This window comes from Bidens hawaiensis, unplaced genomic scaffold, assembly GCF_021521415.1.
Source record: "Bidens hawaiensis isolate Kalapana, Puna unplaced genomic scaffold, B.hawaiensis_p1.1 tig00004773_1, whole genome shotgun sequence".
Classification (NCBI taxonomy): Eukaryota; Viridiplantae; Streptophyta; class Magnoliopsida; order Asterales; family Asteraceae; genus Bidens; species Bidens hawaiensis.
In genome coordinates, this window is record NW_027491297.1 from 240,736 (window position 1) to 266,554 (window position 25,819).

Genomic DNA, 25,819 nt, shown 5'->3' on the forward strand with positions numbered 1-25,819 from the left:
TGATGTGGAGTTGTTTGAAGAGTTCTAAAAACTTCCCGTACTGAGCTTCCAATCTCTCCTATTTTGGTCATCCAGGATATGGGATAGGTGGAACATAAGTTCGAACTGGTTGCTTAGGTTGTATGGCGCCTGTTGAAACTAGTATCTCCTGGTTTTTATCAGGGGCTTCCTTCTACATAACTGGTTCTGACGTTGGTGAGGCAACAATGGTCGTGCCACATCTTAATGTAACAGCGTTAGCTATCGCATTCGGATTTGTGATTGTGTTGCTTGGAAGAGCGCCAGGTGGTCTTTCAGACAATTGTCAGGCAATTTGTCCAATCTGTGTCTCTAGATTCTGCAATGATACTTTTTCACTTATAAGGTCAGCTTCATGCTTTAATAATACTCCGATAATATCAACATCTCTTGAGTCGACCTTCTTTTCTGCTTCATTTGTTTTGGTCATGATTTGGATCAACATTTCTTCAATTTTTTAGTAGCTCGGATTTTGATGGCTACTGAAACTTTGTTCTTGGAATTGAGGTTTAAGCTAAAAGGATTGATTCATCTGCCTTTTTTTGAATCCGAGTAGAGTTTGAGTGTTACCTCCGTCCTTCCAGCTGAAATTTGGGTGCTTTCTCCATCCTGGATTGTATTTGTTACTGAAAGCGTTGTTTTGACGGGTGATGAAATCAACTTCTTCCATGGATATAACGACTTGTTTGCAGTCAGTTGTCTTATGAATTACTCCACAGGTGTCATAGGTGTTCTTGGTTTTTGATTGTTCGGCTTGTAGTTGTTCAAATTTTTTAGAATGGGCTTCAAGTTGTGCGGTGACAAGAGTGTTGGAATCGACGTGGTGATTCCTTTATGTGTTGGTGTAGATCTTGGTTGGTTATAAGAGAAACTCTTCTTTGTTTCCTTCTCCATGATTACAAATGCTTCGTTAGGTGACTTGGATTCCAGGTCTCCACCGGCGACTTGATTGATGACCTGTTTGTTTTGATTGGATTGTGCGTCAAAGAAATTTTGTACATGTAACCATACGCTCAGTCCATGGCGAGGGCATCATCTCAGAAGACTTTTATATCTCTCCCATGCTTTGTGTAACGATTCATCATCATCGGTCCGGAATCCAGTAATGATGGCTCGATATTTGGCAGTTTTATCCAGCGGAAAATATTTGAGGAGAAACTATTTATCCATCTGGTCCCAGTTGGTGATGGAACCAGAAGGAAGAGATTCCATTCATTCAAAGGCTTGACCCTTAGAGAGAAAGGAAAGAGTTTGAGTTTGATCTGATCTTCTGAGCACTTTTGAATTTTCAAGGTTCCACAGATTCGTAGGCATCGAGATATATGAGAAAGAGGGCCTTCGTCGAGGAGACAATAAAATTGAACTGAATTTTCCACCTTATAAATGGTGCTTGATTTGATTTTGAAATGTTCGGTGATATCGGGTGGAGCCAATCCAGTGTCATAGCCTTCGAGAGTTGGCTTGGCATACTGGCTCATGTTTGGTTCAATATTTTGTGCTTCCATCATTTCTTCGGTATGATTTTCTTCTGATGCAGTGGCGTATAATAATTCTTCTTTGATTGTTTTGGCGGTTTCTGCAGTCTGTTTACGTGTTCGTCGACGAAAGAGTCGTTCCAGTTCATAAATTGGAGAAACAAGTTCAGGTCCGAATGTAGAGTAAATACATGGGGTTAAATCAATTTTAAACTATTTAAATTAAACTAAAGGTTAGTGAAGGTTAAGCTAAAAGTTAGGCTAAGCTATTTAAAACTAAACTAAGGTATAAGTTTATTAAGCGAAAGTAAAGGTTAGGCTAGCCTTTTAAAAAAATAATTCTAGTATAATAATAATAAAAAGGAAATAAAATAAAAGTTAAAAATTTATACAATTATAAACAATGATTAAATTAAAACTTGTATGGTTCTTAGAAACGTACCGTGTCCCCGGCAACGGCGCCAAAAACTTGATGTGGTGTGCGCGTGCTAGTAATTTTATAATGGAGTGGAGTTTAGCATTGCACAAGATCGTGTTTTAAATTTATAAAGGTGATTTCTACTAAACCTAAACACAAAAAAAAATAGGCAAGTGTACCTATCGTATATGTAGAATAGTATTGGTAAGGACCAAGTATCGATCAGTGGACACAAATGTTTCCAATCGTGAATCTTCGTTTTAGTTTAATCAGATGGTTATAATCATTTTGGGTTGATTTTTAAACTTTTCTATAAAACAGAAATACTTATATATAATATATAGGTGACAAGAAGAGAAATTCTAAATAAGTAATTCAATTATATGAAGGTTACCATCTAAGATCAAGAATCCATTCCATTCTTCTTTGATGATTATTAAATAAACATGTGATAAACTTGTCCTAATAATATATGATAGAATAGTCCCTTATTTATAAGCGAACATATTCTATTATATAAAAGAAAGTAGCATGCGTATTTTTAAGTCCATCCTATGCTTAGTATCATGCTACCACGAGAATGTCAATTTAAGTAGACAAGCAGTTTGGTAAAGTAGAACGATTAGGATTGACTTCAATTTCTCAAATACCAAACCTAACAACTTCGAGTGGTTGTAGTTAACTCACACAACCTCCCCTTGGTTGATTAGATTAGGTTATAGTCACACATTCCATTAACATATGATTTCTTTAACTAACATGATAACCTAAGCAATCATGTTAACAATTTTATTTTAGAATTATCAAAACTAGAGAACTAGATCATAACTTATATCTCATCATTTCTAAGTACAACATAAGGATCCATTTTTTTTCTAAATAAGTTATCAAGGTATTCTTTTTACCATTTCTAGTCTCCAAGAATATGAATGATTTTTAGTCATCAACCTTGATGTATTGAGTTAAAGTGATAAAACATTTCTTTATCAATGAATAATTGCAAAATAATCATTTACTTTACCAAACTAAACCACATGTTTCACATAATCATCAAGTAAAACAAAGCTTCTTCATAGATTTTACATGGTAAATGGAATTAGCAAATAATGAGAATTGTTAAGAACATTAAAAGAGATGATGATAACAAACAAATGATTAAACTAGAACAATCTAACCAAAAGTGGATGAATCTCCATTCTTAATGATGATGATGTTGATGATGATGGATAACAATGGTAACCTCCAAGCCTTCAAACTCTCCACAAGATCTTCAATATGGGTGTAATGTGGGTGTTTTTATAAGAGAAACCCGTATAGAGATTTTCTTCAAGCACACTTGATTAATGAACCATTCTCCTCTATCTATAGGCAGTCTGGGGAAGCAGGCATGGCCCCATTCTTCTAGAGGCACGCCCTCGTGTCCTGGTGTCCAGCTACATTAAATGCTATGTCAGATCGTACATGATGACTCACCACGGGGGTGTGCTTTCTGAGGCACGTCCCTATGCTTTTTAATGACATGTGATAATTTTTTTTGTCTCTTCTGAAAGGTGACTACGGCCCCATGGTTGCTAAAGCACGGCCCCGTGCTTCTGTGTCAAGTGTTTGTCTTTTCTTGCAGAATTGTATCTTTTCTTGTGTTCAGAAGCATGGGGGCGTGTTTCGTGGAGCACGGGGGTATGTCTGAGGGTTTTCTTTCGTTTTTCTTCGTTTTTTCACTTTTTTATTCATTTAAGGCTTGGGTTTACCTGAAATTGCATTTCAATGTGATTAGTAGCCTCCTGAGCTATATTATTTGATAGAAGTTGCAGTTTTTAGAGGTTATTTGATGTTAAAAAGATGTATAATTTTATGTACATCACCTACTAATAGGATCCAAAACAGTGGATTGTGTATTTATAGGATACACTTGTCCTGGTGGTGCATTTCGTTTTCTTGTGCATGATTCTAAGAATCCTGAAATAAACAACAGCACCATAATAGAATCAAAGGATGCATCATGGTTTGAACATTTGTTTACATGCTTGGGTAAAGAAAAATCGAGTTGTTCTAGACCAGTTGAAGAAATTGTTCCAGAGAATGAGGGTATAAGAGATGAACCTCGAAAACAATCTGAGACATAGGATGCTGAAGTTAGAAATAGTAAATGGCAAAGGACTGAAAAATCATACGGCTCTGACTTCCGTACCTAGATGGTAAAAGAGGAACCTCAAACGTACCAACAAGCAGTGAATTCCTCAGATGGACCTCAGTGGAGGGAGGACATCATAGGTGAGATAGATTCTATCTTGACAAATCATACTTGGGAACTAGTGGATCTTCCTCAAGGATGTAAACCACTAGGATATCGATGGATCTTCAAGAAGAATTTGAAACCAGATGGCACCATCAATGAGTACAAGGCAAGGTTGGTGATAAAAGGATATAAACAACGAGAAGGTTTAGATTACCTTGATACATATTCGCCAGTTATGCGAATAACCTCCATCAGGTTGGTGTTTGCCATTGCAGCCATTAGAAATTTGGAAGTTCACCAAATGAATGTGAAAACAACTTTCTTGAATGGAAATCTGAAGGAAGTGATTTACATGGAATAACCTGAATGCTTCATAGCCTTTGGGAAAGAAAATAAAGTGTGTGAACTTGTAAAATCCTTGTATGGATTTCGATGTGTGGTGGGTGTAGTATGAAAAAGGTGTTAATTTTTTCAAATGTTTTGTTCACACAAAGTTGAGTTTTAAATTAATAAAAATGATCATTATTATCTTAACTAAACCACACAAAAATAGGCAAGTGTACCTATCGTATATGTATTAAAATACAGGTAAGAACCAAGTATCGATCCACGGACACACTTACAGATTTTTACTACTAAATCCTTGTATTCAGTTTAACCATAAGTGGAAATCAATTTGGTTTTTGGTTTTTGGTTTTGTCCTCAATGTGAAAAGATTTAAAATAAATGTAAACGATGTGAAAAGCAATTTAACTTCCCTACAAGCCAAGAAGAAATTTTTGGTGTCGTCGTCTATTTGTTTAGGAGTTTTGGAACTAAAATAAATCCTACCTACATAAAATCTACAACACTACCACAAACATAACACACAAAATATACAAAGACACAAGATAGATATGGGTAGATAGTTACCCATACTGCCCTACAAACGATGCATAGTAATAATATTTTCTTAAACATCCACACAAAGAAAACAAACTTTAACATTGTTCAACAAAACCATAACAAAAAACCATAAAAGTTTAACATAAAGCATCCATAAAGTAACGTAGGGGGTCAGTGGTCACAAGTGTTTGGGCTCCTAAGTGTCATATTGTACCTAGTGGTCCTCTGGTGGCCAGTTTCTGTCCATTTGATTCCTAATGTATTTCATATCTCCTTTAAGGTGATCAAGACAGGTGGTCATCAGATGGTGCAGGCCCGTAAAGGAGTATGGGTCAGGTTGTGATGGGACTATAACCTTAATCGCTATGTGGTGTATCGGGGAGATGGCGTGTACGGCGTACCTGAGCTAATGGCATATCATCATCCTTATCAGCAGGAGCCTCTGGATCCCACACCCTACCACGAGATTCCACAAAACAAAAGTTTTCATTTTTCGGCACTCACACCACCAACATCATCATCATGCAAATCTGAAGATCCAAGGGAATTAGATCTCGTCCATCAGTACCATGAGGATCCAAGCCGTATGCCTTATGAAGCCTCATAATCCATCAAACCCCCAAACATCTTCATGTCATTGTACTTTTCACATTTTTCTCACATTTTGCATAACATGTAGAGGACGTTACAGATCCCCCCCCCCCGTTTCATGAATAGAGGGCCCACAAATACCTAAGACTAATGGCCTCACGCTTTCACCGCGGGGTGTCATGGTTTGAATAAGGATACGATGTTGTACCTAAAAAATGGGTCCCTCCACTCAGTACTCTTAGGAACACTTGAGTTATAAACTGCCTTTGGGTTAACTGTAAGAATCTCCATGCATTTGCTTTTTCAAATTTGCCAGCCGTCCTTCTTTCTCTTTCTTCTCCTCCTTCGAATGTGTAGCCTGATGTAAGCCACATCTATGTCTGAGTTTCTATGTGCGTATAAATCCCCAAACTAACTCCTAACTCTGTGAACAAGGTCCTGGTCCAACAACCTCCTAGCCTAAAGGTTATATTGTCTTCCTCAAAATGATCTCCCAAATATATTGTATTTTCCTCGAGTTTGAACGAAGCTAAGAATTCTATGGTCAATTCCCTATATGATCTTTTCCAGTTACCAAGAAGCACTGACATGGACCACTAGCTATTTCCTTATACATTTCGTACTGATTCAAATTTCTAAGTGTAGCCTTGCATGCATAGTAAAGCGGGTCTTCCACCCTTTCTTTTATCAACTCAACTTTCTCACTAGCTTCAATGTTTCTTCGTGTGTTACCCGCAAATAATAAAGATGGGTGGTCAATTTCCTCAAACACCTTATCGTCATATCCGGCCATCCTACACACTTAGAATGAAAATGACTCAAGAAAATGGATTTCGAAGAATTAAAATCTTGTTCCAGTGGCAAGTGATGGTCATGCTTTGGGAGGAAATGGCCCATGCTAAATTGGGTGTTTTGTTTGACTTTCTTGTTTGACCACGGTTTTTCGGGTGAAACGCGACCTGTGTTTTGCACAAATTCAGAGTTGTGAAGTCTCGAACGTGCGTATCAACCCGGTTCATCAAACTTATCAAATGGTTTCGGACATGGGTCGGTCAATAGGGTGAAACTCGACCGAACCGAAAGCTAACCAAATTGGAATCAAAATAATGTTTAAAGTAGTTTACATTCAACTTTTTCAAACTAGTCGTCTTTTAAATCATGTAAACCAAGTTTAGACATGTTAATTAGTCAAAATCAAACCAAAATTTGTTGGAAATTGAATCTAGGGTTCGGATTATGCCATAACTGAAAGTGATGTGGGTCTAATCAAGCCCTAGAACTAGATTGAAATGAGTAAATTGACATACCTTAATGGTTGAAAAAGAAATCGGTGGAATTATGGCCGGAAAATTGCCAGAAATCGCCAAGTGTTTGAAGAGTGGTGGTTAAAAGAGAAAAGGGGGACTTTTTGAATGGTAAAAACTATCAGGCGGGCCCGAAATGGTCGTGGTCAGCAAGGCATGGCCGTGCCAACCTGGTCTGTTCCCTTTTTTTCGTTCTTAACTGTTTTTTCAAACCCGCGTTTTGTTTAACGACCATCATAGCCCGAAAGGATTAGGTATGTTGATTTAAAAATTGAGAATGAAAGGTCATTGATAAGAATATGAATACACGAACAATAGAACGAAGGAAACGAAAGGTACAAATGACAACTAACAAGAATCCTAAAACTATCGGAAACTACTTAAGTAATCATGTTCCTCTTCCGAACAATGTATGCATGTGGGCAGGCCCTGCCATGAAGTTGGTTTGGGTTCCCCTCTTGGCTTGGTTCTAGTTAAATTGAGCGAGCTCGGCCGTTGGCTGCTTGAGGTTGTCTTCTAGCTTAGCCATCCTTCGGTCCACATGATAGTGTTCAAAATGTAGTGTTTCATCCTTATCATGCAACTCTCGGTTTCTTTACTCCACCGCCACATAAATGCTCACTAAATCATCAACTCTCTCGTGTAAACACATTAATTCCCTACTTAAATCTATAGGAACCTCTCGTTGTCTTCCATAACTTGGCATCCATCCTATCCTTTCCATGGTAAATTTCTAAGTGGGAAATGTGTGAAAATGGGTTTGTCAAAATAATGAGAAGTGATAGCCAATTATAGACACATAGGAGGGCAAAACATGGCCATAGTGACATAAACACGGCCATGTTAGGTGAGTGTCATAAATGTCAAATCAGAATTTTGCATTAATTGAAGAGATGGTGAATTTTTTTATTAGTTTTGACTGGGCACATCCCATGTTTAGGGAAAGCACGGCCGTGCCTTGGAATTTTCCACAGTTTTTCATTTTTTTCTCTCGTATCTCAGTCGTGGTTTGGACGGTTGGTTAAGTGTGTGCAAATTTTATTCCTAAAACATAACTAAACTTCATTCCGCTAAAAGTCCTAATATAACATTACTTATCCAAAAAACACATAAAGTAAAATCACATAAAAAGAAAATTAAAAACAACAAGTACTCGGGTTAAACCCGATATATCCTAACAACTACTCCTTTGCACAATCCCTTCGAACCAACAACAAGAAAATTAGAAGAGGTTTGAGAAAGGGTCTCCAAAACCTCCTCCGGAGATATTCCCACCAAATGAATCACTTTCACCAAAAGGTGATAGAGGTGGTGGGAAAAATCGTAGTTAGATAGACTGAATTTAAATTTGCTCGTTGATGTCACGGAGTTCAGTCTTCATTTCCTCCATTGTCTCTGTGAGAGCTAGGATCCGATGTTCGTTTTGAACAAGCGTGTCGGTTAACTCTCTAGCCACTTCCTGAAGTTGCAGAATCATCTCCAGGTTTACGTTTTTCTTTTAGTTGGAGGGTGGCAGGGTTTCAAGCATTAGGATGCTCCATTAGCATCTTTGGGGGGGCTATTTAGTTTAGAGGAATGTGGATAAAGGGTGTGCGAAACTCTCAAGGAGGTGATGCGCATTTATGACCTGCCAGGCACTCCCAGCATGGCTGTGTCTTGCTAGACAAAGGCCATTTTGACAAGTTTTCTCTGAAATTTGACAGTTTGAGCCGGAAATAGTGCCAGAAAATATCACTGCAAGGAAATTATGCTGGGCACGACTGTGTTGTGTGGGGAACGGTCGTGCCTTCCTAAAAAACATAACAAAATTTTATTTAATTATTTTAATTATTTTTTTAACTTACTCCCATAAAAGCAATAAAATCTAACATAAACATGCTAAATGTTAATCGGAGAAGATAGCTTGACTCATGATTTTGGCAGTTTAACTTATGGGATGAAGGTGAAGTACCTCCATTGCGGTTTCTACGGGTTCTATTAATTAAAGTTTAAGAATATGACCATTTACATTAAAGCTATGCCCACCTTTTTGAACAAGTTCAATGGATCCATAATCAAAAACTTCCTTAACCGTAAAAGGGCTGGACCATCTAGATTTCAACTTTCCAGGAAATAAACGAAGGCGAGAGTTATAAAGGATTACCTGGTCGCCTTGTTTAAAATATTTTTCACCTTTCAGTCGTGCATCATGAAGTCTTTTTATCCTTTACTTGGAAATCCATGATTTTCGTACGTTTGCATCCTCAATTCATCTAGCTCGTGTAGTTGCATGAATATATTTTCCTTGCGAATGGTAGATCAAGATTGGCAATTTTAAGTGCCCAATATGCTTTTTGCTCGAGTTCGACTGGAAGATGACACACCTTTCCGTACACCAAGTTTTCTAAGCAGTTTTGTAAGCAGTACGGAAAACCCACAAAGTGTCGTACAAGTTTTCTCCAGGATTCGTTTGATACCCTGATTTGTGACCTCCACTTGTCCACTTGTTTGTAGGTGGTAAGGTGTAGCAAGTCGATGATGAACTCCATATATGGAAAATACTTTCTTCATTTGCGCATCTCATAAGTTAGTTCCTCGATCGCTTATAAGTGCCTTGGGAATACCAAAATGAGAGAACAACTTCTTTAGAAACTTAATACCATCTTAGCGTCATTGGTGGGCAAATATTAGGCTTCGACCCATTTTGATACGTAATATACTGCGACTAGGACGTAGTGATGACCAAACGATGTTGGAAATGCTCCCATAAATTTGATGCCCCAAACGTCAAATATTTCGCAGACCTGGATTGGTCTTTGTAACATTTCATCTCTGGAAGAGATTTTGCTAGCACGTTGGCATGCATCACAAGAGTGAACAATTTCGTTTGATTCTTGGTAGATTATAGGCCAATAGAAGCCGGCGTTGAATACTTTTTTGCGGTTGGTGATGCTCCGTGATAACCTCCTGATGGTCCTTCATGACATTGTTTCAAGATCTTGTGTGCTTCTTTCCCATATACGCATCTTCGAATGATATTATCAGCTCCTTTGCGGAATAAGTATGGGTCTTCCCAAAAGTAATATTTGATATCAAAAAAGAATTTCTTCCTTTGTTGATACGCCTTTCCTTTGAGGACGATTCAACTAGCTTTGTAGTTTGCGATGTTAACAAACCAATGATGTTTTCCATCTCGAGTTTGGATATGCATAAGATGGAAAGTAGTCATTTATCTTCATCCATTTTGATACGTAATATACTGCGACTAGGACGTAGTGATGACCAAACGATGTTGGAAATGCTCCCATAAATTTGATGCCCCAAACGTCAAATATTTCGCAGACCTGGATTGGTCTTTGTAACATTTCATCTCTGGAAGAGATTTTGCTAGCACGTTGGCATGCATCACAAGAGAGAACAATTTCGTTTGATTCTTGGTAGATTATAGGCCAATAGAAGCCGGCGTTGAATACTTTTTTTGCGGTTGGTGATGCTCCGTGATAACCTCCTGATGGTCCTTCATGACATTGTTTCAAGATCTTGTGTGCTTCTTTCCCATATACCCATCTTCGAATGATATTATCAGCTCCTATGCGGAATAAGTATGGGTCTTCCCAAAAGTAATATTTGATATCAAAAAAGAATTTCTTCCTTTGTTGATACGTCTTTCCTTTGAGGACGATTCAACTAGCTTTGTAGTTTGCGATGTTAACAAACCAATGATGTTTTCCTTCTCGAGTTTGGATATGCATAAGATGGAAAGTTGTCATTTATCTTCATCCCAATTATTTTATGTGAAGCTAGGCATTCTAGATGAGAAAGATGATCGGCTGCAACATTTTCGGCACCCTTCTTGTCCTTGATATCAATGTCAAATTCTTGTAGAAGTAAAATCCATCGGATCAGACAGGGTTTAGCATCTTGTTTTGTGAACAAATATTTAATTTTCACGTGATCTGTGTAAACGATGGTTTTTGAAAGGACTAGATAATAACGGAATTTTTCGAAAGCGAAGACTACAGCCAAAATCTCCTTCTCGGTAGTTGTGTAATTATCTTGAGCATGATTGAAAGTCTTGCTGGTGTAGTAGATATGATGAAAATGCTTATATTTCCTTTGTCCTAAGACTGCTCCAACAACGAAGTCACTTGCCTAGCACATAAGTTCGAAGGGTAGTGTCCAGTCTTGAGCTACCATGATTGGTGCGTCTACAAGCTTGCTTTTCAGAATTTGAAATGCATCCAAACATTCTTCGAAGAATATGAATGAGGCATCATTTTCAACAAGTTGTGTCATTAGCCGGGCTATCTTCGAAAAGTTTTTGATGAAACGGTGATAAAAACTTGCATGGATAAGGAAACTTCGAATAGCTTTAACAGATATGGGTGGTGGAAGTTTTGAAATAGTTTCTAATTTGGTTCTATCCACCTCTATTCCAGCTTGAGATATCTTGTGCCCGAGAACGATGCCTTCCTTAACCATAAAGTAACATTTTTCCCAATTTAACACAAGATTGGCTTCCTCACATCTTGCTAATATTCTGTTAAGATTTTCAAGATAAAGTGAAGGAGTCGCCAAATATGGAGAAGTGGTCCGTGAAAACATCCATTGAATCCTCAATCATGTCATGAAATATAGCTATCATACAGCGTTGAAAAGTAGCTGGAGCATTACATAGTCCAAAAGGCATTCGTCGGTAAGCGAATGTACCAAAGGGACATGTAAATGTTGTTTTCTACTGGTCTTCAGGGGAAATTAGAATTTGAAAATAGTCGGAAAATCTGTCAAGAAAACAGTAGTGCATTTTCCCTAACAGACACTCGAGCATCTGATCAATAAACGGGAGAAGAAAGTGATCTTTCCTAGTAGCATCGTTGAGTTTGTGATAGTCGATGCAAACTCGTTATCCCGTGACGGTTCTCATAGGAATCAACTCATTCTTGTCATTGGTGACCATTTTCATTCCTCCTTTTTTCGGAACTACTTGAACAGGGCTTACACAAGGAGAAAAGGAAATAGGGGAAATCAATCATGCATAAAGCAGTTTGAGTACTTCCTTTTTCAATACGTCTTGCATATTTGGATTTAGTCGTCTTTGGTGTTGCACTATGGGTTTAAAGTTTTCTTCCATTAAAATCTTGTGAGTACACAATTATGGGCTAATACCTTTGATGTCCATATATTTACAATCGATTTCTTTCTTGTGAGATTTAAGAACTTCAAGGAGTCTTTCGTTCTCATCACTTGAAATATCAAAGGAAATGATGACATGCAATTGAGATTTGCCTTCGAGGAAACAAAAATCAAGATGTTTTGGTAATTACTTAGGCTCTAAAGTATGCGGATCTTCAACAGAAGGTTTGGCTTTAGGTTCTAGATCTCTATCTACTTCTTCAAATGTCTCCTCAGAGTTGCTTTCTTCCTCTTCCACAGATTGATTTTCTAAATTCACGGCATGTGCTTTCTCCATAATCAGTTGCATATCACATGCTTCTTTCTCAATTTTTTTCCTTAAATGACAGCTCACTATTGACTCACACATATCCAGGAAGTATGCAGAATCATTTGTGTACTGCGGATGTTTCATTGATCTGCCTACGTCAAAAGTTACTTCCACATCCTCTACCTTGAGAGTGAGTTTTCCGGTGCAAACATCTATGAGTGCTCTAACAGTTCCTAAGAATGGTCTCCCTAAGACAAGGGGTACATAAGTGTCTTCATCCATGTCCAAAAAACTCAAGTCAACTGAAAAGGCAAATTTGTCGATTTTGACTAGAATGTTCTCAACTATGCCTCTTGGGTATTTATTGATCTATCGGCTAGCTGAATGCTCATACGGGTTGGAGTAGGTTCTCCAAGTCCTAACTTGGAGAAAACCATATTAGACATTAAGTTGATGCTCGCTTCTAGGTCGGCTAAAGCATTGCTGACAAACAAGTTTTCTATCAAACAGGGGATAGTGAAACTTCCTGGGTTAGCCATTTTCTTTGGTAGCTTTTTCTGGAGAATGGCGGAGCATTCTTCATTGAGTATTACATGTGATAACTCTTCTAACTTCATTTTGTTGGATATAACTTATTTCAAGAATTTTACGTATTTTGGCATATGGGAAATGGCTTCTATTAATGGAACGTTAATATGCAGTCGCTTAAAGAAATCTAGGAATTTACCGTAATGTGCTTCCATCTTTTCCTGCTTCATGCGAGCTAGATAAGAAATTGGTGGAACATATGGTTTCATAGGTTCTTTGACATGTTTAGGAGTAGTTGGAATTGGTTGAGTGTTGGATGTGTCAAGAACCTCGGTCTCACCTTCAGATTGGATAGGAGAGACTTGTGAATTATTTATGGCAGACATGCCACTTCTTAGGGTTATGAAATTGGCATGAGCATTGGGATTGGTAACAGTGTTACTAAGAAGTCCTCTGGGTGGTCTCTCGAAAAGTAGCTGGGCTAACTGACCTACTTGGTTTTCGATGTTTTGCAAAGAAGCCTTCAGGTTTCTTATCTCCATCTCATTCTTCAGGAATTGATCTTCAGTTAATTTGTTTGAAGCGTCAGTACTTGCGATGAGTTGTGTCAGCAGAGTCTCCATTGTAGATCCACTATTTGGTTGTTCGCTGGTATTTGCACCTTAGTTATCGTATGGAGGTTTAGATTGAGAGATTTGGCTTTGATTGAAAGGTTTTCTAGAAAATCCATGAGGATCTTGGTTGTTGTCTCCATCCATCCAACTGAAGTTCGAATGGTTTCTTAAACCGGGTTTGTAAGTGTTGCCATACATTTTATTTTCTCGGCTTACAAAATCACATTCTTCGATGGTCATACTTAGACAGTATTTGACCTTGTGATCTCCCCCCACACCTATCACAATTTACCTTTGCTTTGGCCAGCTCAGACTAAATCTTTTCAAATTTCTTCGAGAGGGACTTGTGCAAAGATAAAGGTTCTATTATCGGCATGGTGTATACCTTTATGTGCTGGGGTTGATCGTGGTGGATTATAGGAAAAGCTTTTCTTGGAAGCTTTTTCTAAGATCTAGAATGCCTCATTCGGAGATTTTGGTTCTGAGATCTTCACCAGCGACCTGATTGATTGCTTGTTTGTTTTGACTAGCTTGAGCATTGAAGAAAGTTTAGACTTGAAGCAATTTATTCAATCAATGGTGCGGCCATCGTCGAAGAAGGCTCTTGTATGTTCCCCATGTTATGTGTAGTGACTTGTCTTCATTTGTCTAGAATCCAGTGATGCTGGCATGATACTTGTCAGTTTTATCGGGTGGAAAGTATTTTAAAAGGAATTGCCCCACCATCTGATCCCAGTCAGTGATGGTACTAGATGGCAAGGATTCAAGCAATTCTAAGGCATTTCCTTGGAGCGAAAATGGAAAGATTTTAAGCCTAAATTGATCTTCTGAGCAATGTTGAATTTTAAAAGTTCCACATATTCGAAGGAATCAGGAAATATGAGACAAGGGATCTTTATCAAGAAGGCCAAGAAATTGGACAGAATTTTCGATCATATGAATGATACTAGATTTGATTTCGAAGTTAAGAAGTACTTCGGGTGGTGCAACGCTATTGCCATAGCCGTCGAGCGTCAGCTTATCATGGCTCATGTTTAGATCCGCCATCATAGGCTCTTCTTGGTTCTCCTCAGTTGATGTAACTTCTTCTGGTTCGTACTTAACTCATTTGGTTGTTATACCCGCCTGAGTGCGTTTTCTTTTGTGAAAGTGGCGTCCAGGTTCGGAAAGTGGTGAAATTAGGTCGGGAGTAGATGTAGAGGGCATATACTAACTAAGAAATTAAATATCTAAAGGCGCAACTAAAGCTAACCTAAAGTAAACAACTTATCAACTAGAAATATAAAAATTAAATACTAAAACCAAATATATACTAAAATGCAAAATAAAGAAGATAGAAAAGTATTTTTGATCTTTTTGATAGGTTTTAAAATATATACACTATGAACAAGGTTATACTCTGATTGTTTGAAAAAATTCACCGTGTGTCCCCAGCAACGGCGCCAAAAACTTGATGTGTTGTGGGTGTAGTATAAAAAACGTGTTAATTTTTTCAAATGTTTTGTTCACACAATGTTGAGTTTTAAATTTAAAAAAATTGTTATTATCTTAACTAAACCACACACAAATAGGCAAGCGTACCAAGTATATGTAGTCTAGTATAGGTACGAACCAAATATCGATTCACCGACACACTTATAGATTTTTACTACTATATCGTTGTATTTATTTTAACCGGAAGTGAATATCATTTTGGTTTTGGTTTTGGTTTTGGTTTTGGTAAATGAATTTAGAGTTACTTAAAATTAAAATTAAAAGACAACATTTTTGGGTTTGTATTTTTTTAGATAAAAAGAGGATTAAAGATAAAAGTGTATCATCATGGTTAAAACTCATCTTAACTTGGTTTAGTAGTTGATTAGTAATCATGTGATATGAGCTTGCTATGGTGATTAAATGTGAGAATAACATCGTTAGTCATGTTATTCCATGATAATTAAAGAAAGAGATAACTCTTGATCTCTTTTACTAAAACATCGTTTTATGTAAGCAAGTGGTTTTTGATAAATATAAGTTAACTCACTTTAAAGATAAGACAATCCGTTAAATTACTAAGTGACTTTTCCTTGATATTATAGTAAGAATAACCTTTGTATTATGCATAAAACACCAATTAAAATAATTTGAGTTACAAAAAATTAACCTTGAATTACCAAGTATTAACCCACACAACTTTTGAACAATTATAGAACTCATATAATAACCACTCAAGAGTTGCTTAAAATAGGTTATGTTGCACACTAACTTAACGAGTAATTAACCGACTTTAGTGGATGAAAATCAATAATCCGTTTTCGCAACATTGTTAATAATTCTCATTCTAAAATGGTCAATCACTACAAATATTCCATTTGGTCCATTTTAATATTATGATTCACGTTTTTTCCCAAACCAAAGCCTTACAAGAATGGTGATTTCTCGACATATCATCAAGCTCGGAATCTTGTCGGCTCTTTTAAAGATTCTTAAGTTATTTCACAAAACCTCACAAGAGTGGCAATTCCCCGGCTTATCGTCAAGCTCGGTATTCGGGGGTTCATTTAAGGATTCTTAATTTATCAACCAAGTACTCACAAGAATAGCGATTTCTCGACTTAACATCAAGTTTGGGGTCTTAGTGTCTATGTTAAGATTCGCCAAGGCTTCGCAAGACTAGCAATTTCTCAGCTTATCGTCAAGCTTAGCACTTAGGATATCTTTTAAGAGTATTTTAACATTCCTCATCAAGTTATAATTGCAACATAACTATTAACTATTAAAAGCCAATAACATGTTTTACTATCATTATTATACTTCAATTAAGATTCATTATAAACCAAGATAATACTTTGGAAGTTTAGCTACTAATAAGCATAATGATAAATATCAAAGTAATAGATACAAACAAGATCAAATTGAAACAATCTAACCAATTTGGATGACTAATATTTGATGCTAACGACTTATCCCAAAAGCTTAATCTTCTTAATATTCAAGGGTTGGATGGATGGGATTAGTTCCATTATTAATGGTGGTTAAAAAAAAGTGGTTGGAGAGGAGTGAATGTGTATTAATGTTTCTCCGAGGCATATTGAATGAAGAAGATGATCATTCAATTTATAGGCTTTATCAGACCCTCTAGGCACGACCGCGTTGAGTGCGGTACGGCCATGTCTTCAATTTGTCCAGCGGCATTTGTTGTTCTTTGTCAGATCATACCGTTATGGGTTACACGGCCATGCTAAGCAAGGCACAGCCATGTTGAGTTCCACAACAATCCAAATTTCATCACTTTTGTTCTTTTCTCTTGTACTTGAAGGCATGGCCATGTCTTGGGAAGGCATGCTCGGGTTTTGCTTCAAAACCTTATATTTTGTCTTTTCTTCTTGCTCTTGATGACATGGGGTGTGTTTTGGTTAACATGGAAATGTCTTGATTTCCTGATTTTTGTCTTTACTTTGTATGCTCTAGGCATGGCCATGTCTTAATTCACCATGGGGTGTGTTGAGTTCTGTTTTCACTGTTTATTTTTGTTTTTCTTCGTATTTCAGCTTGTTTTATTTCTTAGGACTATATTTAACTTCATATAGAAATTATAAACATTAGTGGTTATTTATTCTAATATTGTTGCTGAAATTACGCTTATTTGGAGATATTTTAGTACTGAAAAGATATATAAATTCTCCAGTCCATATAAGTGAAGGGCACATCAGATGGATATGTCATTCTGTGTCTATATGTAGATGATATGCTCATTGCTGGTAGTGATGATAAATTCATAACGTCCACAAAGAACATGCTAAAAGCATGATTTGACATGAAATACATGGGTTTTGTGGATGTGATTCTGGGAGTTAAAATTACACGAACCCAAAGTGGACTTGTTTTAAGTCAATACCACTACATGAATAAAATTCTTGAGAAGTTTAATGTAAATGACTCTAATGTAGCTAGAACTCCCATTGACACGAGTCAACAACTAGCTAAAAGTAGAAGTGAATATGTTAACCAATTGGAATACTCAATAATTATCGGCAGCTTAATGTATCTTAAGAGTTGCACTAGACCAGCCTTAGCATATGCTGTGAGCAAGCTAAGTAGATACACGAGCAACCCAAGTTCAATTCATTGGAATTTTGTGATTCGGTTGCTTCGGAACTTAAGATACACTTGGGAATACGGGTTGCAGTATAACAGATATCCAGCAGTTATCAAAGGACACTGTGATGCATATTAGATATCTAACACGAATGTTTCCATAGCAACAAGTGGGTATGTATTCACACTTGGAGGTGCAGCCATATCGCGAAAATCGTCTAAGCAAACGGTTATAGCTAGATCCACGATGGAATCAAATTTCATCACCTTATATAAAGTTGGTGAAGAGGCAGAATGGCTACATCAATTTGTTGAGGATATACCAAGATGGCCTATCCCGATATCGGCCATTTGTAAACATTGTGATAACCAATCAGCAATTGGTAGAGTTCATAACACAATGTATAAAGGTAAAAGCATACATATTAAACATAGACATAAGGTACGACAACTCATCCCTACAGAAACTATCACTGTTGACTACATGAAGTCAAAGGATAATATCGCGGATCCGCTAACAAAAAGCCTAAGTGGAGAGTTAGTTTAGAAATCATCTATGTGAATGGGACTGAAGCCCTTGAAAAATTAAAGTTCATATGAAGGAAAATTAACTCAACGGACTGAAGATCCCAAGAATTGAGATCAATAGGAAACCTAATTGTATAAATTAGTGTGGTCACAGGGGGGATAATCCGACGCATTTAAAAGGAAGTTTACTACATGGCTTGGGAAAACTTCCTAGTTCATTCCTAAAAGTGACAACTGTAAGGCTAATCCTATGGCTTTTAATGATTCGACTAAGGTAGCCATACATAGTGAATCACTTATGTGAGAGAGAAGTGGGGTCGCTTTCGAAGGATATTGTTGGGGAACGATACTTAATAGCTCTCGCAGAACCAAGCTCATGTTCATGACCATAACGAACATAACTATGAGGACTTGACTTTGTCAGGAAGAGTCTTGTGTGAAGTGTATTGTCGTTAACACAAACGGCAAACGAGTTCAAAGACATCGACGTCTACTCAAAGTCAGTTGGCTAAGTTCTCTTTATAAGAAAAGGTTCAAAGGGTAACACCTACCTATTGTATGCAAAACTCAACTGCTGAAATCTAATCGGAATAATGTTGTTTCGGCCTTCATTCATGTGGGGGATTGTTCGAAGTTTTGGATATTAGTGTGACTGAATTTCTAAAAAATAAAAGTGGTAATAGTTTGTCCTGCATCGGTGTGGGAACAAAATGAGGAGTTGCTTATAAGGTAAAACATTTACTACTCCAATGAAGCTTTATGATGTGTTTTACCACAAGTCATACCTGTGCGCAGAGGGGGTGCAAAATTGGGTTTCTAGACTGAATTTCTTTGAACTCGTGTGTGCCTACGGACACAAATGCAGATCCAAAAACTCGGGCCCGCGTGAGACAGTTTTTGAACTAATAATGATTATTATTTTCGGTTTTAACTACTACACTAATGACCATTATTCAGTATTATTACAAATTAATGGTCATTATTCAGTCAATAATCAGTTATAACATTTCTGGCGATAAAACAAGTCCAACTATTGCAGTTCAAGACACACCAAGTACCACATCTCTCTCTAACTCTCTGCTGCAACTAGGGGTGTAAATTTCTGACACGAACCGAAACCCAACACGAAAAAATATATGTTTTGGGTCGGCTGACACGAACTGTTTTCTTAAACATGTCAACCCGAACCCGACACGTTTAAAAAATGGGTCAACCTGAACCCAGCCAGTTAAAGTGGATTTACCTGCTAACCCGTTTAAGAATTTTAAAGAAGTTAATATTTTGATTTTAGAGATAAGAAAATTTAAATTTTAAAGTTATATACTTCGATTTTTTATTTTTCATACATCAATAACTTTTAAAGTTATATTAATTTCTTTTTAAACTAATTTTATCTACTTTTTACTTCTAAAATTTTTATTTAATTAGTTCTAACTCTCTATTATCTGATTATTTTGATTCATATGTTCTTATCTTGAGCTAAATATGTGAATCTAATTTTATTAGTTGGAAATGAGAGATAAAAACACAAACACAATTACATCTAACACAAAGTGTTAAAATGTTTTATATAAATTAGAGTAATTAATTGTTTAACTTATTACTAAGTCAGTAGGTATTACTCATATTCGTATATGAACGTAAAATGGGTTGACCGAAACACGACACGAGTTTAAATGGATCGACACAACACGAAACGAATAAATGTATGGGTTGGGTTTTGGTTGAAGAATCTCAACACGCTAACCTGCCAACCCAAAATCCATCAACCCGCCAACCCACTATCTCGACACGATTGACACCCCAAGCTGCAACATTGTTCAGCTTTCGTTTCAGGTAAGTGATCAAGTCTGGCACCACGTTGCTGTTGCTGCTTCGAACCAGCATACCCTAGAAACATACCCCAAATTTGTTTAAGAGAATTGTGTTAAACACAAGCCCAGTTCACTATTAGCGTTTCTTATTTTATTGTTTCTTGTCTTGGATTTTCATGCAGGATTACTATCGCATTTGTTCTAAAGATAAATATCAGAAAAAGTATTCCTACGGGTGGATTAAATTACGTTCGAACAGGACAAAAGGGTAACATAGGTTTCAAATGCACGTGACGGATTCACAAAGGTGCACTCCCGGTCTACTAGAGTGTTGTTTGTTTTTTCAGAGGTAAAATGTCTACAGTCTGCGGACCACATCTGCAGGCATATGTAGCAGAAGAGGTGGACCAAACCTCTGCAATCTGTAAAAAGAAGACTGTTTGTTTTTTAACGTCTGTAGGCTGCTAAAATCAAACAAAATTTTTTAAGTAAGTTGAAATTTAAATAAAAAAAATTATTCAACATAGAATTTTAAATAATAGTCAAACAACACTGAAATAATATTTATAAAACCATAATAGTATTTTTTTTAAATCACTTGTTCAGTATTTTGCTTAAACAATGTTATTTGATAGATGTTGTGCTTAAAACAACGTTGAAGGTAAATTGTGAAAATTGAGAACAATTCATCTTAAACTTGCTAAACTTGCTTTATGGTAAAATATTATGCTCAAAATATTATTAGATGTCAACAAAAACCAAGCCCAATTCATCCTATTTAAAGCCTAAATTTCCAATCCTATAATCCTAAGTTAATTCTCGTCAAATCTTATAACATTATTTATTTATTAGAAACATACATGACCATTTGTAATATGAAGAGAACACATATGTATATTGCTAAAGTAAATGCTAACATCTATAGATTGCAAAAATACACTGGTGGTAGTGTATGAATTGTGGTAGTTGGTGGTGATGGTGCTGGATAGTGATGTGGTAGTGGTGGGTGGTGGTGATGGATGGTTGGTGGTGGTGGTGGTCGATGGTGGCGGTGGTGGTTAGTGGTGGTATAAGGCGGTGATGGGGGGTGGACAATGGTTGTGGTGGACAATGGTGGTGGCGGTGGACAGTGGTGGTGGGTGGTGGACAGTTGTGGACGGTGGTGATGGAAGGTGATAGTGGTAGTGGTGGGTAGTGGTGATGGATGTTGGCGGTGGAAGAAGACGGTGGTGGTAGAAGGCGGTGATGGGTGGTGGACTGTGGTGGTGGTAGACGATGGTGGTGGGTGATAAACGATGCCGGTGGCGGACGATGGGTGGTGGGGTGGGCGGTGGTGATGGCGAACAGTGGGTGCCGGACAGTGGGTGGGTGGTGAACGGTGGGTGGCGTTGATGGTGGACAATGGATGTTTGTAGGGTGTGGTGTTTTAACCTTCTGCAGACCTTATAAGATCTTAGAAGTGGATGGACTAAGTCTGCTTCAAGAGGAGCTTGCGCAGACGTTTTTTAATGAAACATTTTCGAGAAAACAAACAGTCTGCAGATGGCAACGTCTGCGCGTGATCTGCACGGCGCAGACAAAAAAGACTGCGTAGACCTTTTTTTAGAAAAACAAACAGCACCTAAAGTAGTATACATATAAGTGCGTACCATTACCAGCCATAGAAGATAAAATTTGATGACTCATAATGTTGTGTTAATAATAAATAAATTTAAAACAAATAAAGGCCAAAAAGAAGGACCCGTAACTAACCATCAGCGTTGCGTTTTTTACTGTTTTCGCCTCTAGAAACTTGGTTCTCTTCTAACCCTTTGCTTTGCATGGTGGAACTACACTATCAGATACATCCACCACCACGACAAATCCAATCTCCGATCAGTCACCCAAACAAAGAAGTTATCAACACAGGCGACTATGGCTTCAAGCACAAGCATTGAACAATCAGAAGAGTCGTTAAGAAAAGTCATGCACTTGAGTTGTTGGGGTCCCAATTGATCATCTTTTTTGTTTTCTTTATGTTAGGTATATGTGTAACATGACATACAACTTTATTAATCAAAAGGAATTTTAATTATCACCAAAATATTTTTGGAGGATTGCAACAATGCGATCCCGTTTAAAATTATTATCGGCTTTATTGATCGGACCACCATTGAGGCCTTGAGTGATAAAAATCACATATCTTGGAGTCGTTTTCTATCAAATTTCTTTTGACCATATCACTTCATACACTATAAAACGATATCGTATTAACAACTCCTATTTTTTCCTTTAAACTAAATTCTTTAGATTGTTAGTTGTGGGTGCCTAAGGTAGGCGCCATCCGGCCACCTCCTCCACTAACAAGGCATCAAACCACAACATCCTCTTAAAGGCTCGCCCTTTTTTTCATGGGTAAGGTCTACTTCAAGCACACCAATAACATGTATACATTAATTTATTTATTTGTTTTGGTTTTTTTTTCTTTTATTTAAATATTAGTTAAAACAAAACACGTTAGTTAAGATGGACTTGCTAAGATTCTATTGTCTATATGGTTGTAATGGGACATTTATCATTTGCTAGTTAAACCATAATACACAAGCATTAGCAAAACCAAAATTTCATGACTTTTGTCGTTATATGTCAGGAACCATCCTAGACTACTTTTGTTTCCAATTTTGCCCTTCTTTAATTTCTTTTACCAGGCAAAACTAGCATTTGAAAATATTGAAAGTATGTTGTTGATTGTTGTAATAACGACGCATGGAATTAAATTTGAATTTAAGGATACATAATCTTAGATTACTAATTAATTTGTGATTCGTAATATGGGAACAGGTTTGCATAATCCAACCAAACCGTTGTCTTTTGGAGAGGTACTCCTATAAGTCAACCCTACTTCTCTGGCAATAATTATGATTGTGTTTTCGTTAAAATGGTTAAATCTTCATATATAGCTTTACACACCATTAATTTTTATGGATCATATGTTAGATTGTGTTTTTGAAACAATCTTTGCTTCAAATGCGTGTAATTTTAATTATTGTTCTTATTGTTGTTATTATTATTATTATTATTATTATTAAATTGGGGTTGTTATTGTTGCTGCAGAAGAAAGGCTTAATGATATAGTTGGAAGTGCGTATTATGTTGCAACGAAAGTGCTGGATACATCATGCAGTACGGAAGCCAATATATGGAGTATCAGTGCTACTTGCGGTTTTGGAGAGATACTCCTATAGGTCAACCCTACTTCTCTAGCAATAATTATGATTGTGTTTTCGTTAAAATGGTTAAATCTTCATATATAGCTTTACGCACCATTAATTTTTATGGATTATTTGGTTTGCTTTAAACATACAAATAATACTTTGTATGTATTTATAAAAATTTGAATTATTTTTATATTTTTAATTTATATCTTTAATTTAATCACAATATACATATGGTAATTTAGACCTGAGACAAAATTTGCACTTGGTCAACTATAATTTCATATAATTAGAGAGGTACTCCTATAGTCTCAATTAAACTCGTTGGCGTATTTTTGTTATATAATCTGGTCAACTGATTGTTATATACTCTGCAATTTAATATTTGAAGTAGAAGTATACTCTAATAAAAGGATACATATTTTTGCCACTTGTCACTCTTAGAACACTCCTCATATTTTAACCCGTTTTGAAGACATGGTTCATTTTTCGGATCGGTCAGGGTCTTTACCGACTCATCAATGGATTTTCGGATCTACAATACTGTTAAAACCAAGTTTGCTTTCATCCAACACAATCGTAACCCCTCCTCAATTACAAACCCTATAATTAGAGATTATGAGAATGGATAATGAGCAGATGAAGATGGACCAGCAATAGGCCTCATGACTGGTGATTCTGTGTTCATTATTCACGAATCGAGGTAATAGTTGATATAATTTATTGTTATACGAATAGACGAGATTATAAGGTTTAACCAAAAGCAAAAATCATATCGTTTTTTTTTGTTCCATGTTCAAACCTACATGATTTAAAAGTGGAATATCGAAACATTTATTTTTTTCCTTTGATGCATGTTTACGAAGATTACTGGTATTTAATAGATCAATTTCAACAAATTGCTAATTAGAAGAGGGCTGGCTCCTTGGCTTATAGATAATTCATTGACTATGTTCCTTTATGTATAATTTAAAGGTTGAATTTTTTTGTTGTTTTGGTTCTTGGTGTATGATAAATAGATTGTGTTGGTAAATGAAATTTTTTTATTGTAATCTCTTATTAATATGATTTCAACTTAATTGGTGGTGTATGATAAAAAAAAAGATTGTTTTTACATAGTGTGTGAGTATGGGGAAATTGTGTTCAAACTTCAGAGTTGTGACAATATTCAACATATCGTAAGTTGTTCATCACTGTTTGTATTAGGTCTTTTTTCATTGCTGGTAATATTGTGGTATAAGTTGTTCATCATTGTTAGTAATTTTGTATTATGTCTGATTTTTTTCCATTTTGGTTGTGCTCACAACCTGCTCGATGAAATGCCTCTGCTACTGAGTGTAATTTTTCGTGCATGCATCTGGGCGTTGGTTGTTTGTCAGTTTGTCATTATTGTTTACTCTATGCGGGCTGTTTGTATTAGGTTTGATTTCGTTTTGCTAATAAGGTGCTCGATGAAATGTCTTTGTTGTGGAGTTTAATTTGTCTTTTGTACGATTGGGTGTTGTTTGTTTGTCAATAGTATTTTGTTTACCTTTTCGTTTCATGAAATTTTTTTTTTTTTGCTGCTTGCAGTTAATACACATCTTGTCTTTTACCAGATACTATCTAACCAATATAGTTCTCTGTTTGGTCTACTTTATCCTAGGTCATACATTAAGTTGTGCATGTTTCTGTTTATCATCACAGTTGTAGGCTGATCTTTTAGCCTAGGTCATACATTAAGTTGTGCGTGTTTCTGATAATCATCACAGCTGTAGGCTGATCTTTTAGCCATGATTCATTTTCTTACATTGAGCCTCAGAACACTAGCTATCAAGTATGTATGCTGCTAAAGGCAAATGGGATGTGGTTGCCCATTATTTATGGATGTTGATTAGGGTTGAAAAAATATAAATGTATAGCTAGCCAATTAGCCATCCAAATCTAAACGCTAAATATTTCTTTTCTTTTAAAATTTTTTAAACGAACATAGCGTTTCCCTTTAAATAATAAGTGATTCAGTGGTTACTAAATATGCGAATATTTTATTTTCTTAATTCAGGTTCTTTACCGCCCGCATGAAACATTATTAATATATACTTTTGGTGTTGTAATTTAGATAGTCAGTTGCTTTAGTTATCTTTTTTTGGAATGTACTCTCAATAACACGTGTTTTCTTCTTACTTCAATAGCAATCATATCATCTGCTTTCATGTCGTGTTCATTTTCTTTCAATGTGGTTGATGGCTTCTTTGTTTAAGGTATTTGTTGTTCACCATTTGTGTTTATGCCATGTCTTATATTTACTTAGATTAGGTGTATGAATTGTGTTGTTATAGTGTTTTAGTTAGCATAACGTCGGCTGCTGTTAATTAGGTTATAGTTGTCTTCTTCATGGGTTAGTTAGTGTTTTGCTTGGCATGACATATTAATAGAGGTCTTTATACTTATAAATTTTGTTTTTAACATGTCATAAGGATAAAAAGAAGTCTTGGTATTGCCAAAATTCAAAATAGAAAGAAAGGGTTGGATCAGATTTCTTACACTTTCATCCATTTTATATGCTTTATTTGGGAAAAAAAAGGACGCCAATTCTTCTTCATTTTTAATAATTTTACCAAACGATACTCTCTTTCAATCTTCGGAAGTTACTTTGTACCCCCTCTCCCCCCACCCCCCGCCTCCTAAAGTGGTAAAGAAGGCTCTTTGGGGTCCCTCTTTCTATCTGACAGGACA